Source organism: Dasypus novemcinctus, chromosome 15 (genome assembly GCF_030445035.2).
Source record: "Dasypus novemcinctus isolate mDasNov1 chromosome 15, mDasNov1.1.hap2, whole genome shotgun sequence".
Taxonomy (NCBI): Eukaryota; Metazoa; Chordata; class Mammalia; order Cingulata; family Dasypodidae; genus Dasypus; species Dasypus novemcinctus.
The window spans coordinates 94,511,667-94,530,740 of record NC_080687.1 but is presented as its reverse complement, the minus strand read 5'-3'; the positions used below and the strand labels follow the sequence as shown (position 1 = coordinate 94,530,740).

Genomic DNA, 19,074 nt, shown 5'->3' with positions numbered 1-19,074 from the left:
CACCAAGGGGTTCAACTACAGCAGGGGAGGAGCACTAGTGTGGGGTGTCATTGATGGGGGACACATAGTTGAGAGGGAGTTCTCCATGGCATGTATACAGAGTATATAAAAAGGTTCAAATATTCGTTGGGTATTGTCATAGTAGGTAGAGTTACACACAACTGAGGAAGTGCTGAGTTCCTACCTGTAAGAGCTCTTTCACATTCCACAATGGAACAGCAGCAATCCCCCAAGTATAAGGGAAAAGACCAGTGAAGAAGAATGGTTCAATGATGGGCCCTTGATACTAATGATTATGCCTATGAGCCTATGTGCTTCAAATTTCAACTAGGCCTAAAGCTGCAGGGTGCCTAAAAGTTACCTCCTGAGAGCCTCCATGTTGCTCAAATGTGGCCACTCTCTAAGCCAAACTCAGCATGTAAATGTGTTACCTCCCCCCAGTGTGGGACATGACTCCCGGGGATCTGGAGCCAAGGGATTACTACCAATCACCAGCTGGTGATGCAACTAGGAAAAGACCTTGAATAAAAGGGGGAAATGGTAAAGACATGAATTTATATGGCCAAGAGACTTCAAAATGAGTTTGGAGGTCACCAGAAGGGTTGCATTTATGCACATCTCAGCAGGATCCCAGAGACAGCCAAAGTAGATACAACCCCAGGTACTGGTGCTCCTGAGGGCTACAGAAACACACAGGTTCCATAGTCATGGCAGATGGCTTTGAAGTTCAGTGCCTGGCCAGTGGGCCCTACTTTGGAATTTCTGCTCCTGAGTGTGATAGAGTTGGGACTCAGATGTGACCTCTCTACACATGCTTCTTCTGACAGTTTTATGATCCTGTGGTTGGCACTGGGGTTAGTGTATGTTCAGGAGACTTGAGTCTCTGGACTTTCCATGTGCCAGTTGGGCACTGTGCCTCAGCAGAGTTGCAACAGCTATGCTCCAGTACATTGGACTTACCCAGGTCAGCTAACAGGGAAATTAGCATTGTCAACCACCACACCAGGGAACTGAGAGAGTCTACAACTGCAAGCAGGAGAACCATATCCATCAGCCATGTGGGATCTAAACGCCCTCTCGATTTAGAGGTGGAGTGGACATCACCATCCCAGGGTCCTTGGGATGGAGGAACAAAATATGGATTAGAGTGGACTTGCTGGTATTCTACTATAGAATTATTGTGATTCTAGCAATGGAATAAATTGTATCATTGTACAGACAATGGCCACTGATGCTGAGGGCAGGGAGAAGGAAGAAGAGGTGTGGTATAGGGGAAATTTCAGGACTTGGAGTTGTCCTGAATGATACTGCAGGGACAGATGCAAGACATTATAAGTCCTGCTATAACCCAATGAATGGATTGGGGGAGAGTAAATTACATTGTAGTAAATTACAATGGCAACTATAATCCATGCAGTGGAGCAGTGCTCCAAAATGTATTTATCAAATGCAATGAATGTGCCACACTGATGAAAGAGGTTGTTGATGTAGGAGGAGTGGGGGTGGGAGGGTGAAGAGTGTGAAAAATGGGAACCTCATATTTTTTTGTGTAACATTTTGTGTGGTCTATCTTAAAAAAAAAAGACAAAAAATATTATTAAAAAATAAAACATACTACACAGCTACAGTGGTAAAAATTGTATAGTATTCACACAAGGATAGACATACTGACCAAAAGAAATTAATTGAGAGATCTGATAATGATCCTCATATATACAGTAAACTGACATTCAACAAGGCCACCAAGCCCACTCAACTGCGAGAGAATGGCCTCTTCAACCAGTGCTGCTTATGGAACTGGATATCCATATCCAAAAGAATGAGAAAGGAAACCATCTCATACCTTATATAAAAATTAACTCGACTTGGATCAAAGACCTAAATATAAGAGGCAAGACCATAAAGATTTTGGAAGATAATGTAGGGAAGCATCCATAAGATCTTGTATTAGGAAATGGTATCGTGAACTTTACACCAAAGCATGAGCAATGAAAGAAAAAGTAGATAAATGGGACCTCCTCAAAATTTAAAACTTTTGCACCTCAAAGGAATTTGTCAAGAGAGTGAATTGGCAGCCTACTCAATGGAAGAAAACATTTGGTAACCATAGGGGCCTAATATCTAGCATATATAATGAAATCCTACACCTCAAAAATAAAAAGACAACCCATTTTAAAAATGGGCAAGTAATTTGAATAGACACTTCTCCAAAGAAGCAATACATACGGCTAAAAAGCACATGAAAAGATGTTCAACATCACTAGCTATTAAAGAAAGGCAAATCAAAAGTACAATGAGATACTGTACCCATTAGCCTGGCGGCTATTAAACAGAGGACTGAAAGTGTTGGAGAAGATGTGGAGCAATGGGAACTCTTATCCACTGCAGGTGGGAATGTAGAATGGTGCAGCTACTGTGGAGGACAGCTTGGCATTGCCTCAGGAAGCTAACTATAGAACTGCCATATGACCCAGAAATCCAACTGCTGGGTATATATCCACAAGAACTGAAAGCAGGGGCATGAACAGATATATGAACACCAATGTTCACAGTGGCATTACTCACTATTGCCAAAAGCTGCAAAAGCACATTACTCAGCTGTAAGAAGAAATGCAGTGTCAACACACAGGATAACATGGATGCTTCTTAAAGACCTTAGACTGAGTGAAGCAAGCCAGGCATTGAAGAACAAATATTACATGACCTCACTGATATGAATTAAGCAAATTGAACAAACTCACAGAGCTAGAGTCTGGAAGATATATTTACAGGAGACAGAGAGGGAAAAGAAAGTTGCGAGTCAATGCCCATATGGGCAAAATCTATGATAAAGTAGAAGGTGCAGTTGTGCAGTGGGTGGGCATGACAGTGATGCAGGGATTCTACTGGGTTGGGCAGTACTGGTTTGTGAGGCAGGGAGGGTGGGAAGGGCTGGCTGGACTGTCCATGGCACTGGGGATAGGGTCAGGGGAGGGAGCAACTGAACTCCAGGGATTTGTGAGTATGTGGTTGAAACTACATTGGGAATTTTTTTTTTTTGCTAATATGGCAGGGGAAGGTTACTAGTTGAGGGTGTTGAATGTGGGGTGGGGCATGCAGGAGAGGGTGCATCTGGGGCAGGTTTCTAGGGAATGTGTATTTATCTTGTCATAGTGTGGTATATAAGTGGGTGGAGACCCACATAATGAGTGGGAAGATGCTAGACTCCCATTCTGTGGAGTCCTGCTATGTTCTCAAATAGAGGGGCAGGAGACTCTCGAGAGCATAGGCAGTGCCTAATAGAGAGGACAGACCAGTATGTCAAGCCCTCAGTGTTGTTGCTTGTAAATATGAATCCTGTTCTTCAAGGAGTGAAGCTGGGTGGTTGCCATGGGTCCTGAGGGGAGAGGGTGGGAAAAACAGAATACATGTAACATGGGGCATTTTGGGGGCAATGGAATTGTTCTACATGATTTTGCAAAGATGGATACAGGTCATGTAAAATTTCATCAAAATTTATAAAAGAGTATGGTCCAAAATGTAAACCATAATGTAAATCATTAACGATGGTTAGGATGTGTCAATATTTGTATATCAATTGGAACAAATGTACCATCCACCTGTAAAATGTTATTAATAAGGGAAAGAGGAAAAGGGGGAGGAGGTTGGGTATATGGGAATCCCCTCTATTCTTCATGTCACTTTTCTATACCCTAAATCTTCTTTGAAGACAGTATGAAAAAAATAAGACACCTGGGGGCATTTATTCACTATTGGTGGAAATGTAAACTGCTATAGCCACTGTGGAGGACAACTGGCAGTTCCTAAAGTTGAATAAAGATTTGCCATGTGACCTGACAAGATCACTACTGGGTATTTAACTGGAAGAACTGAGAGAAGTGACATGAACAGACATCTGCACAGTGATGCTCATAGTGGCCCTATTCACAATTGTCAAAAGTTGGAAAGAACTTGTGTCAATGAACTGTGTATACAGACGATGGAATATTATGCAGCTGTGAAAAAGAAATGAAGTTGTAAAGCATATGGCAACATGGATGAACCTGTAGGACATTTTGTTGAGTAAAGCAAGCCAGACACAAAAGGACAAACACAGTATGATTGCACTATTAATTAAATATATTGTATAACCTCACAGAGTTAATAACTTGAATATGGTTCACCAGAAAATATAATGAGGTTAAAGAATGGAAACCTGAGGGTTAATGACCTTAGATTTTCCCTGTCAACCACTGTCATACAGGAGCAGTGTTAGTTACAAACATTATGTTGTGCTTTCATCTTTTCTATTCATTTCCAAAGATCAATACACATCATTTTTACCAATTCTGCACGCATTAACCCTCAGTTTTCTGGGGGGCCTTGAGAAGCTCATTGGGAGAAAGGCTAGTAAGTTCTGTTCTTGCATTACTCTTGCATTGCTAGATCATCATTGTCATTGTCTTCCTAGTAGTAATCAGCAGCACTACCCACGTGTTGCTGGAGTAAAATTAGGGTAGCTGATGGAAACAGCATCGGGCTGAGGAGCCATACTTGAGCCTTCACTCCTCCATTCCCTCCATTTCCAAAGCCCCAGGTTATGACCCAGAGAGACTACCTCCTCCAATTCTGCTCTGCCCAGGAGTTTAAATATTACCTTTCCTGACCAGGGGAGTTGCCTGGTCACAGTGTTTTGTGATTCCTCACACTCTCTTCCAGGAACTCAACTCATGCCCTCACTTTAATTTATGGAAAAAGACAAAGGTTATGTCCTATCCTTCAAGAAGGGAGACTATATAATTCATCACCTAAACCAGGATATGTTAAAAGTGAAAAGGGGCATTATTGACAACTATGCTGACACAACAGCCACATACTGAAATTGTTCTAAGCTAACCTCAGTCCTTCGCTCAATACCAGTTACCAAAGTTGCAAGATCATTCACAGGCCAAAACAGAGACCAGAGGAGTACAATTAATGAAAAAGCAATACAGTGAACTGAACAACATATACCATCTGAAGCAGAACTATTGGATGGCACTGGCCAAGATTTTAAAATAAGAATGAGAAATACACTTAAGGATAAGGGAAGAAGTTAATTAAAGAAGTTTGAATAAAAAGTCACTTTTTTAAAATCTAAGAGGAAATCTTAATTGTAAAAGTAAAATTGTTGAAATAAAGAATCAATTCATGGGACAAAGAGCAGTTTGTATACATGTGAATAGAGTTGGAAAATCAGAGTGAAAAATGCTCCATACGGGGGCATTTTGGGGACTTGGGAATTGTCCTGAATGACATTGCAATGACAATACAGGCCATTATTTATCTTTCCATAACCTACATAATTGGGTGGGAGAGAGTGTAAACTACAATGTAAACTGTAATCCATGCTTAGTGAAAATGCTCCAAAATGTGTTCATCAATGGCAATGAATGTACCTCACTAATGAAGAATGCTGTTAATGTGGGAAAATGGGGGAAGAGCGGGGAGCAGGGCATATGGGAATCCTCTATATTTTTTATGTAAAGTTATGAAATCTATCTTTAATATAAAATTTTTTAATTTAAAACTCTCCCAGAAATAGTGAAAAGAATAGAAACAGACCATACAAAAAAGAAAAGGCAAGTGCAGACTCCTAAGAAGTAAAATAAAGAAAATGGTGAAGAAATGTTCTAAAACAAAAAAATAAATTTCCAGTATTAAAAAAAGAATATCACTGAAGTGATAGCTGTAGTATAAATGTGCCTGACTCCTAATGAACGAGAAATTTACCAAAACATAAAAGGAAAAGTTAATAGCCATTTGCCTCTTGTTAATCAGATGTCATTTAAAATTTCATTGCTTCAGAGACCTTTTCTCACCTTCAACATGCAGGCCTTGCTCACTCCTTGTTACACTACCATGTCTAATTTTTGTCATAACTTTTCACTAAGTGCTATCTTCTCATTTACTGATTTGCTTCTTTTCTGTCCCCACATCTCCTCTGCCTGAACACAGACTTTAAGAGAACGCGGACCTAGTCTCTGTTATTTAATTCTCTATCGTTAGCACACAGCAGTTGCTCAACATATTTTATTAGATCAATGAAGTAATTAATTTTCTGAAAAAATGCACTACATATTTCCTTTTAATATAACTGTGCCAAAGTTATATTTAAAATACTATTTTATTTAAAAATTAGTTTACTAACCTTTTAGAAGTACTTCCATGAAACAGAGTAAGATTATATTTAGGGTGCTAGATTAGAAATGGGACTAAAAAATCACCCAGAAATTAGTAGAAATAAGAAAAACTATTTTATAGCAAATCTTCAATTAAAAAACCATCTGTCCCTGCATATTTTTCCCTCCAGACTTGTTTTATATTTCTTTTATTGATATTGGAGGAGGCAAAACTTTTAGGTAGGTAGGTATTTAGAACTTTGCCTTCTTGTAACATCTGATTTCTAAATCTGTAAACTGAGAATATCTGGTTGTAAAAGACTGGCTAATGCTTTACTTGGAAATATTTTTCTTGGTAAGTAATATAAAAATATGCTGTCCATTTGCAAAAATGCCAAGATCATCAGTAGGAAAGAAAAATCCTTATTGTGAGGTCACCCTCAGTTGGCAGGTCAGAAGATACCATATTCTGAAATTGAGACTGGGAGAATCAACACAAAATGAATAAGAATAGTCATCTGCACAAGTAACTGATGATATATGGTCTATAAAATGTAACAGATGGAATCATTGTCTGTTCAAATTTTCCCAAAGGACCAGAGGGGCTCCCAGATCTCAGCAAGAGACTAAATATAACATTAGATCACCTGTGATCTAACTAATAATGACGGGCAGGTAACAATGCCATGAATAGGGGTAGAGGATACACAGAGTAAGAAGAGAACTCCCAAAGATTTCATTTTGGCCAATATACTGTGAGCTTCAGCCAGGCTGGCAGAGGTATACTGGACCACTTGGGATGAGGTCGAACAGGAAGAAGGGGCATGTATTGCCCATGAGCAGCTACCCTTCGGACTAACCTCATCAACAAATCTTAATTTGGTTTTCTAAGAAGATACCTATTCTGGGAAGAGATGTGCTAAGCAACCATCATCAGCATTCTGCAACCTTCCAATTATATTTCAGATGAGAATAAATAAACTGAGCTCTAACGTATCAGGTTCCTGAAGTGCTTAGCACAAGTTAATCAGCCTGGAAAACATGAACAAGTAAAGTCGGGCACAGACATCTGACTCACAGTGCCAGAGGCTATAATTTTGGGAGGCTGCATGTTTCTTACTCAGTCACCCTGCATCTATTCCTCTCTACCATCTCTCAACCACAATAGAGATACGAACCATGAATTAGCTGTCTTATAGCAAATAGAGAACTGATGTGATCTGGTAGTGGTATTACAATCTCTCATCTTTCCTAAAAAATAGCATGAAATTGTTATCTCCTATGAAAGATTTTGTAATATTTTAGAGTTTTCCATTTAAATTATTCTTAAGAACAGCTGTATAGTCATGAAGTCATGACACTACGTGAATAAATATAGAAATTTTAGAATGAATAGATATTTTAATCTTATCACTCACTTTCTGTCAACTGGGTCATCCCTCTCACTTGTCAGAAAGATCTAAAAGTAAGTTTGGGGCATCCTACTAGGTTTTCCTGGTGACAGTAAAAAGACTTGGAGTTTCCCTTTTTCATCATTGCCATATAGAAGGTTTTTAAACATTTTTTAGCACTGAAAATTTTTCTTCAAATGAACTTTTAGACATTACACATGCCTAGTTAACTTCAAGTTTGCAGTGATGAATAGATAAATTTCACAGGAAATGGTTTTTACAGACATATCTTAAATTAACAGACCCATTTTTATGATATCCTTGGGTCATATTTAATGTGTCATTAAGCCAGTGTTTCCCAAACATATATAATTGTACACTAGTTTTAGGAGATATTAATAGGAGTTAACAATAATAATAGCACTTATATGCCAGATGCTAGTCTAAGTGAGTGACATATACTAATTCATTAATTCTCAACTAATCCTATGAGGTATATTTTCTAGAAGAGAGAAATGAGCCACAGAAAGAGTGAGTAAAGCTTGCCCATCAGCAGGAGTCTGGAAGAGACAGAGCTGAAATTTGAGTCCAGTCTGACTGAGTCTATGCTTATAGTCACTACACTTACCTGACTTTCTAATGTTTAAATAAGTTTGAGAAATTTTTTGTTACACACATTTCTTTGCTATGGAACTTGTACACTGATAAGCACTTTGAACCTCTAAGAGAGAACCAGAGTATGCAGAGGTTCCTAAACTTATTTCACCACAGAACTTCTTTCACACAGAGTAAATGTGTGCAGAACACATTTTTGGAAACGCTATTATTAAATGGTATTTCTTTATCTCTTTAAACAGAAGCCCTCCTCCACAAGCCAATTTTGGGCTTTAATCAATAGCTTAAAACTCTAAACACAGATAACATTAATATTTTGCTATTCTCTCAGCTTGTTGGAGTTTGGGTGACCAAAATCCCTCGACTGGGCTGAGGGTCCAGGAAAGGAGCCTTTCAAGTTCTACGTGGTGTCATCCCTAAAGGTATGTTATACCCTAAGCTCATATGCTACAGGCCTCCCTCAGATTCTTACACACTGTTAATGCAAGCATGGGCCTGTCTTTTAAATATTTCCGCCAATTCACATATCTTGAATCGTAATGCAATTCTAACATCCACTAATCTAACTGATAAAAATCTATTTATGGGAAGCGGACTTGGCTCAACTGATAGAGTGTCCGCCTACCATAGGGAGGTCCACGGTTCAAACCCTGGGCCTCCTGACCTGTGTGGAGCTGGCCCATGTGCAGTGCTGATGCACACAAGGAGTGCCATCCCACGCAGGGGTGTCCCCCGTGTAGGGGAGCCCCATGCGCAAGGAGTGTGCGCCATAAGGACAGCCGCCCAGTGTGAAAGAAAGTCCAGCCTGCCCAGGAGTGGCGTCCCACACACAGATAGCTGATGCAACAAGATGACACAACAAAAAGAGACACAGATTCCCAGTGCCACTGACAAGAATAGAAGTGGACACAGAAGAATATGCAGCGAATGGACATAGAGAGCAGACAACTGGTGGGGGGGGGGAAGGGGAGAGAAATTAAAAAAATAAATAAAAATCTATTTCTGACCTCCACCGTGGGAATTAACAATGTTTTGGGTGGAAAACAGAAGGCCTGTAGTGGCCCCTCTGGAGAATGGCTTCCTGAGTAGAGCGCTAGCTCTTGGCCCCTGGACTGAACCCTCCATTAGGCTATCAGCTGTCCCTGGGGAGAAGTTTATAGCTACCTGCACATGCAAGTTATCACACTGCCTAAACAGAAGCATTTTTTAAAAGAAATTACAGGCATAGAACAAGTTCTTTAAAATGTAAGTTTGCCTAGTACATTTTAAAAATCTCATTTGCATACAGCTTATATTTATTATGAAAGAAAGTATACATATAATCCCTATTCCATTAACCAACTTTAAGTCATATCACTTACTTATTGCTTCTGCAACACATCAAAAAGTTCCTCCTTAATCGCTGCATAGTGTTGTTTTGCAGTCGAATTTATTCTAAAATTAATCTAAGAAAAGGAAAAGTACATATGATTGTGTTTTAAATACAGATGATATCCCCTAAATTAGAAAGTCATACATAGAACTTATTAGGTATGAAACAGCATGTCTGACAATAGCAAATTTATGAAATCTACAATAAAGTGCAATAACATGCATTCTATGTTCACCCTTCATATTTTAGTTCAAGAAATAGAACTGTTCTTTGTTCTATTTGTTGAACTGTGGTCTTTGTTCAACAAAATTTAAGTTTGGCTCAAGTACAGGGCACTTGGAACGGTTTCTCATTTTCTACAAGAACCCAAAATGTGAAACAAAACATACTTCAAGTCAATTTTACATCATCATAGTGAGTTATGATATTTCCACTCTGAAATATTCTGTAGAATAAATCAAAGGAGTGAGAGGGAAGAGAGGTGCCCCTCTACATTTCCCAGAAATGTATGGATTTATGTCTTGCGAGAAAACCGGAAGTCACTGGAGAATAAAAAGACATGGCAAAGTACATCGCCAAGGTAGTGATAATAGCATCATGTCTGTCTACACTGAGGCCGACAGAAATGTGCCACAAGCCCCTAAACTCTTGGCAAGGACAGAGAAATGAAAACGGATTTTAAAAAAGACTGTTTTACAAAAGAAAAAGATAATTAGAGCAATTTGGGCATAAATGCTAATTCTGAGATTGGGGCTGAGGGCACAGTCACCTGTAAATGTCACAGCTCCCAGGAGTACCAATGAGAACGCGAATCCCACAACACCGAGGCCGCAGCCTGGTTCCAGAGCTGTGGCCTGGAGAGCCCGGGAGGGTGAAAGCGGAAGCTACTCCTGGGTCCCCTCTCCCCTACCTGCCTGCGGGGCTGCCCCACCCGACGCCGCGCCAGGAAGGGGCTGGGGCCGAGCGGCTGGAGGGGCGGAGGGGCTGGCGGGGAGGGGCGGCCAAGCGCTGCAGGGCTGGGAACTTGTGACTAGAGTCAAACTTTCCTTAAACCGGGGCAAATTTTACTCGTGATCCTGGTAGGAGTTTGCTCTCCGCCTGTCTTTCGGGATGATGGCTTTTTCCCTTTACTTTTCATTCTTCTTTATTTATTTTTAATTTCCTAAAACAAAGCCGGTTAAAGCTGAAATCTTCGCCGATCCCTGGCTAACAGAAGATTTCTGCTACTTGGCCGTCACTGTCGCCCAGTTGCTCCCACACGCTGGGCACCGGGCCAACCTTCCTGTGCCCTCCCCGGTCCACCCCAGGTGTCGCTGTCCCTCTGAGCCCTCCAACGTCTCGCCCTCACCCCGTGGTGAGGATGAGAGCCGGGTTAGCCCAGCTAGACGGCAAAGGACGAGCCGGCACCCTCGCGGACACGCCCACCCCCCCTCTTTACCTGGCGCTGGACAGCGGTCCGGACCGAAAACGAACTCCGCGCCCAGGGCAAGGCGAGCAACACAGCACCTGGCGGCGCCGAGATGCTGGCACGCGGGGAACAGCAGGCGCGCGGTCCGGAGCGCGCCATTCTCAACGCCGGGGCGGCGGAGGGGACGGAGCACGTTCAAAGACCCCAGGGCCAGAATCGCTGTCCCCCAGATCCTTTGCTCGTTTGCGTCTAAGGGAAGGGACGCTTCCTACATACCCTGATTCTGAAGAAGGTTACATCCAGCTTTTGGCTTCCACTATGAGTTGGAGAGACTGACCAGAGGGTTCAATGTTTTCTGGCCAATGTTAAATATGATTAAAATAGTCAAAGTCTATAGTCATTTGTCAGGAGGAATAAAATTATTCCATTTACTCAAGGTATCTTTTCCTAAGATTAGGAAGAAGCAATCACGTATTCATTGTAAATTAAAAATACACTCATACTCCTGGTAGAGTAAACCAGAAAAATGTAAACTAATGCCAAACAAATGAAAATAAACATGGAAAGAAAGTGTTTAAAGTGTAGATGAAGCATACTAAATTTCTGTAGGCAAATTACAATATAAAAATTACCACAAAAAGGAAGAAATAAAGATCTGTTTGCTACTATGTGTTGGTACATATTCTGATGCTGAGTAAAAAAACTGTCACAGTTGAAAACATGGAATAAAAAGATTAAACTCATATTTAGTATTTCTGTAAAGTACTTTGTGAGATACAAAACTGAATAAAACCTGATCATTGATCTGTGTCAGGCTAGTTACCCTAAGGTCAGACCTAAGCACACAGAGGAGAGCTTTTAGATGGTGGCTGTTTTTCTAAGAGGTAACAAGATATTACTAAATAGTGTTTTGGGGGCAGGCAGAGTATTAAGTAATAAAGTCAAATGAGTGACAGATACAGGGTAGTTTCTGAGTTAAGAAAGTAATAAAGTCAAATGAGGGAAGTGGACTTGGCTCAAAGGATAGATCATCCACCTACCACATGGGAGGTCCAGGGTTCAAACCCCGGGCCTCCTGACCCATGTGGTAAGCTGGCCCATGTGCAGTGCTGATGCACGCAAGGAGTGCCCTGCCATGCAGGGGTGTCCCCCACATTGGGGAGCCCCACACGCAAGGTGTGTGCCCCGTAAGGAGAGTTGCCCCATGCAAAAGGAAGTCCAGCCTGCCCAGGAGTGGCACCACACACATGGAGAGCTGACACAACAAGATGATGCAACAAAAAGAGACACAGATTCCCAGTGCCACTGACAAGAATTCAAGCGGACACAGAATACACAGCAAATGGACATAGAGAGCACACAACTGTGGGGGGGGAGGGGGGAGAGAGAAATAAATAAAAATAAAATCTTAAAATAAAAAATGAGTGACAGATACAGGATAGTTGAGTTAAGAAAGTTTCTGTATAACACATACTATGGGATGTGTGACAACTAAGAAATAACCACTTACAAAAATTCACAATTTTGCCTTCATTTGAGCTCTATTGGTTAAAAGGCCAAAGTTTCTTCTCATATAATATAAATTGGTGCTATCAATATGCCATACACCCTCCCAATGGTGGCTCTAAATGTCCATCTTTATATATATATATATATATTAGGTACTTGTTTACTTGTGGCCAATGTGCATATAAGTTATCTGCAGAGATGTGTTGATAGAACATTTGGGGCTTGCAATTTAGAACTTCATCATTGTTCTGAAGTCTCCACTAGCCACTCTGGACCTATGTCCCACCCTTCTCCACCTGCTTTGTGTCTGTGGAGAATAACCTTTATTGATTATATCAAAGCTTCCTTGACCTTTGGTCTCTATTTGGGTTCAGCCAATGGGAGGCCACAATAATAGATTAGAGGGCAGGAAAGAGAATCGTCAGTGTATTTAAACTCATCCATTCTTTCAGCTACAGTTTGACAGTGCTTGTGTCAGATTTATCTCTAAGTAGTTCATAATTTTTTGACACTATTGTAAATGGTGTTTTTGGGAAATTTTATCCCACAAATTCTGATATGTTCTGTTTTTATTTCATTCAAATCAAAATAATTCCTAATTGTGAATTTGATTTCATCTGTGATCAATGGATTATATAGAAGTGTTTTATTTTCTTTCCAAATATTTGGGGATTTTCCAGAGATATATATTATTAATTTCCAATTTAGGGAAGCAGACTTGGCCCAATGGCTAGGGTGTCTGCCCACCACACGGGAGGTCTGCGGTTCAAACTCTGAGCCTCCTTGACCTGTGTGGAGCTGGCCCATGCCCAGTGCTGATGTGTGCAAGGAGTGCCATGCCACACAGGGGTGCCCCCCACGTAGGGGAATCCTACGTGCAAGGAGTGCGCCCCATAAGGAGAGCCACCCAGCACCAGTGAAAGTGCAGTCTTCCCAGGAATGGCAACACATACATGGAGAGCTGACACAACAAGATGAAGCAACAACAAAAAAAGAAACAGATTCCCGTGCCGCTGACAAGAACGGAAGTGGACAATAAGAAGAACACGCAGCAAATGGACACAGAGAACAGACAACTAGGGTGGGGTGGGGGAGGGGAGAGAAATAAATAAAAAATAAATCTTTAAGAAAATATATTTCCAATTTAATTCCATGGTAGGGAGAAAACATACTTTATATGACTTGAGACCATTTAAATTTATTGAGATTTGTTTTATGACCCAATATTTTGTTCATGGGTTGGAAGACTCAATAATTTTATGATGTAAGTACATTCACTGCAATCCCAATCAATATCCCAGTAGGCTCTGTTTTTTAGAAATCTAGGGACTGAACAACCTAGTAAACCCAGAGGTGGATGAGGATTGTGGTTAATAATGCAAATACAAGAATGTTCTTCTATGAACTAGAATAAATGGACTCCACTGTTACAAGGTGGTGAAAAATGTAGTGAAGCATGGGAAAAATACAATGAATGTAACTTACAGAATATAGTTAGCAATACTGTAATATTCTTGCATCAGTGTCAAAGAAGGTACTATAACACTACGGATCAATAAGAAGGAGTATCAGATTTTTTTTCTTTTGAACTAAGGAAAATGTTCAAAGGTTTACTGGGGCAATGACTGCACAACTCTGTGATGAAAGTGAGAGCCACTGAGCGTACACTTTGGATAGAATGTACAAGTCATTGCATAGGAAAAATACAATTAATGCAACTTACGGACTATAGTTAACAGCAATATTGTAATATTCTTCCATCAATGTCAAAGAAGGTACTCTATCAACACTATGGGTCAATAATGGGGGATATGGGATTTTTTCTGTGGACTAAGGAAAACATTCAAAGGTTTACTGAGGCAATGATGCAAAACTCTGTGATGAAAGTGAGAGCCACTGAGTGTTCAACTTGGATAGAATATACAAGACATGGAACTGTATAACACAGTGAACCATGTGGTGGAAGATGGACTGTGGTTGACAGTACAAACATGAGAGTGTTCTCTCACAAACTATAACAAATAAACAATACCAATAGATAGTGTTAATAATAGGGGGTGTATGGAAAAAATATACCAGGTGTACACTGTGGTTCATAGTAGTAACAGTCTGATCATGTTCTTTCATAATCTGTAACATGTTCCCTAACACCGTTAAGGTGTAGGCGGAAGGGCGATAAATTGGAAATCCTGCACATTATGCATGATTATTTTGTAGCTTATAACTTCTCTAATAATAATAAAAAATAGATCCATGCATATATGGACAATAGATGTTTCGATAAAGGTATAAAGGTATAAAGGTATAAAGGCAATTCAGTAATTCAGTATAGTCTTTGCAATAAATGGTGCTGAATCAATTGGATATCCATATACAAGAAAATTAATTTCAATCCATAAGTCATCTACATCAAAAATGAACTCAAAATGAATCATAGAATTAAATCCAAAATCAAAAACTCTAACTTCTAAGATAAAGTCATTGTGGCCTTAGTTACAGATCAGAGAGATCAAAGGGCATGAAGAAGAATGGTCAGTGTATTTAAACTCTGAGCACTCTCTCAGCTACAGTTTGATAGTGGTTATGTCAGATTTATGCATAAGTCTTCCATAAATTTTTTTATTTCTTAGGTACAACCCCAACAGCACAATCTATAAAAGAATAAATTGATAAATTGGACCTCATCAATATAAAACACTTCTCAAAAGACACTGGTAAAGAAATGAAAAGACAAGCCACAGACAGGGGAGAAAAATCTTTGGAATACAGATATTTGATAGTTATAGAAAGAACTCTATATAATTTAATAATTACATAAAGAACTCTCAATAACAAGAAAAAATAAAATTCAATGATAAGAAAACAACTCAATATTTTTAAATGGGCAAAAGACTTGAACAGATACTTCAGTGTAGATTTACAATTGGCAAAGGAGCAAATGAAAAAATGCTCATCATCATTCACCTTTAGAAAAATGCAAATTAGAACCAAGAGAAACCACTATAAACCTCTTAGAATATCTTCACCAATAATGACCGTAACAAGTGTTGGTGAGGATGGAGAGAAACTGGAACTGGCATATAAAACAATGAAACAATTAGCAGTTTGGTAATTTCTTAAAGAGGTAAACATATACATGATACAGCCATTCCACTCCTAGTTATTTACTTAAGGGAACAAAAATCATATTCCATAAAAGACTGGGAAGTGAATTTTCATAGCAGCTCAATTTTTAATAGTTTATAATTTGTGCATCAATTAAATCTCAATAAAGTTGTTTTAAAAAGTAGAGCTAAGGGGCAGCGGATTTGGCTCAATAGAGCATCCACCTACCACATGGGAGGTCCAGGGTTCAAACCCAGGGCCACCTGACCTGTGTGATAAGCTGGCCCACGTGCAGTGCTGTTGTGCACAACGAGTGCCCTGCCACGCAGGGCTGTCCTCCACATACAAGGAGTGCACCCTATAAGGAGAGCCGCCCAGTGCAAAAAAAATTGCAGCCTGCCCAGGAGTGGCGATGCACACACAGAGAGCTGACACAGCAAGATGACACAACAAAAAGAGACACAGAATCCCAGTGTGCTGCTGACAAAAATACAAATGGACACAGAAGAACACACAGTTAATGGACACAGAAAACAGACAACTGGGGGGTGCAGGACAGGGAAGGGGAGAGAAATAAAATAAAAATAAATAAATCTTTTTTAAAAAGTAGAGCTAAGGACTCTCCATAGAAAATTATTCAACCAGCACAGACTGTAAACTCAACTGCCCACAGGTGTTAGCATGGCATCATACTGACAAATGACTAAAGACCTAGGAAAATTGGGAATGAGAGTGGGTCAAAGTGGAACACTCATTTACCATCTAAAGATATTCAAAATAAAAAAGAAATACATAAAGCTGCTGATGCTAAACAAAACAATCCATGGACCAGGTGTAGCCCAGGAGCAATGAGTTTGTGATATCTGTGCCTTTCTCTCCCATTCTTCCAACTCATTCATGGGCCAACTATGAAGAGGGACACTCTGAAATGCCACTGCTGGGAAAGCCCTCCCCTTGGCATTGTGAAATCCAATCTGTTTATTGTAAGAAGGAACTGAAGTTCACATTGAAGTACAGACTTTACTGAAATAACAATAGAATAGAGCCATAGCAGCACTGGGATTCAACTGAAGCCTCCCTAAATTCCAACCTAGGGCTGTTTTGCTACCACCCCATTGTTGCATCCCTGTAAAGGAAGTCAAAAAAGGAGGATTTTAAGACTACACCATGAAGCTTGAAGTCTCTCATTCCAGCTGAATGAAGTTCATTGCATTAGTTGATTAATTCACCTACCAATCTCCAGAGAAAAATGAACAAATCAATCAGCTGGTACTGCAAGGAAGTGGCTCCCAGCTACCTCCCTTATGCCAAGACCTGTCCTTACACTTAAAGATTAGAGATTGGACCCCAGCACTCCAAATGGCATTTAACCAGTAACAACTTAGGTGGCTGTAGGTGGCCAGAACATGGTGTGTGTAGAAAGGAAGCTTGCAGACTTGGACCTATGCACACACAGGACCTCAGAGCCAGCTCCTACCTCTCCTTGTGGGACTCTCATCATTAAAATATCACAGGTAAAGGAGCTAAATACACATTTTCTTGTTACTACAATTATTCATATTTAAAAGTCCCATTGGGAGTGTGTGAGTGCTCATCTTGTCATATGCATTATATCAGTGGGTGGAAACCCATATAATGAGTGGGAAGGTGGTAGACTCCCATCCTGGGGAGGCCTGCTACATCTTCAAATAGAGGAACAGGAGTCTCTCCAGAGCATGGGCGGTGCCTAATAGAGGAGGACAGATCAGTATGTCAAGCTCTCAGTGTTTTGCAAGAAACAGTGAATCTTGTCCTTCAAGAAGGGAAGCCTGGTGGTTGCCATGAGTCCTTAATGGAGGGGGAGAGAAGAGTGGAATAGATGGAACTGGCATTTGGGGGGCAATGGAAGTGTTTGTTCTACATGATCTTGCTCTGATGTATAAGCCATGTTAAATTTCATCAAAATTTATAACAGCATATGGCCCAAAATGTAAACCTAATGTAAACCATTGACCATGGTTAGTAGCTATGTTTCAATATTTGTATATCAGTTGTAACAAATGTACCATCCACACATACAAAGTTATTAATAGAAGAAGGGGGAAAAGGGGAAGAATATTAGGTATATGGGAGTCCTCTGTACTCAACGCTTGATTTTTCTATAACCTAAAACTTCTTTGAAGAAAAAATGAAAAAAAGTAGGCCATTAGGGGAATAAACAGAAGAAAATGTCACAATGCATGCATGACAACACCTTACAGTGCTGAAAGGCAAAATGTCAAAAAAATTTTTTTTAAATATGTTTTCATTATTTTTTATTATCCCCAATTTTTAAAATTTTTATCTTTTTCAATTTTTTTGTATTTTATTTCTTATTTTTAAAACTATTATTGTTTCATTTGCTTATTAATTGCATTTGGCTATTTTATTGCTTCATTTTTGAAGAGGTTTTGGATCACAGAAGGGTTACAACTGTGGCAGAAGGGGGTCAGGGTGCAGGATGTCAGTAATGGGGGATACATGGGAAGAAGCTCATCTGGGCATATATATAAGGCATATAAATGTGTTCAAATGTTCATAGGGCATTGTCAGTAGCTAGAGATTCACACAATAACTGAAAGAATAATGAATTCCCATCCTGGGGAGTTCTGCCACATTCTATAATGGAACAGCAAGAATCCCCTGAGCACAGGGGCAATGACTAGTGAAGGAGAATGGTCCATTGATAGGCCCTTGATATTGATGACTGTGCTTATGAATCTTTATTCCTGAAACTGAAACTTAACCTAGTATTATAGGGTACTTAAAAGTTACCTCCTGAGAGCCTCCTTGTTGCTCAAATGTGGACTCTCTCTAAGCCAAATTCAGCATATAAATACATTACCTTTCCCCTCCAGCATGGGACATGCCTCCCTGGGATGAGCCTCCCTGGCACTGAGGGATTACTACCAAGCACCAACTAGCAATACAACTGGAAAAAAGGCTTTGACTAAAAGGGGGAAATGGTAAAGACAAATGAGGTTTTTTTGGCTACGAGACTTCAAAGTGAGTTAGGAGGTCATTCCAGAGGTTATGCCTATGCATGTCTCAGCAGGATCTCATTTACTGCCAAAGTAGATACTATTCCAAATAGCAGGGCTCCTGAGGACTCTGGAGACATCCAGACACTATAGTCAGGGTAGATAGCTTTGTAGTTTGGTGCCTTGCCAGTGGGCCCTACTTTGGAATTTATGCTCCCCTGTGTGACAGAGTTGGACTCAGTTACAGTTTCCCTATACATAGCTCTTCTGTCCTATTTGAACCTACAATTAGAGTTGGTAGGTATACATCCAAGAGACTTAAATCTTTGGGCTGTCCATGTCCTACTGTCCAGTTCACTGGTCTCATGCAGGACAACTAGCAAGTTGGTGATGATGGACAACCACCACACCAAGGAACTGAGAGGGTCTACAACCACTAACAAGTGAGTCCCATCCATCAGCTGCCTGGGATCAAAGGCCCCTCTCAATTAGAGATGGAATGGACAACACCATCCCAGAATCCTCAGGATTGGGG

At 40.2% G+C, this 19,074-nt stretch overlaps 1 long non-coding RNA gene across 12 annotated transcripts in view; it reads right to left on the bottom strand.

Moving 5' to 3' along the window:
* Window positions 1-19,074, bottom strand: part of LOC131273456 (uncharacterized) — a 407,742-nt gene that overhangs the window by 238,749 nt on the left and 149,919 nt on the right. For 10 of the 12 annotated variants that reach the window (XR_011645849.1, XR_011645848.1, XR_011645847.1 and 7 more), the window contains one exon: window positions 9,508-9,591. The exons of the other annotated variants lie outside the window; for them this stretch is intronic. This is a non-coding gene — a long non-coding RNA (uncharacterized lncRNA). The remainder of the gene's footprint in view (window positions 1-9,507; window positions 9,592-19,074) is intronic. 12 annotated transcript variants of the gene reach the window in all.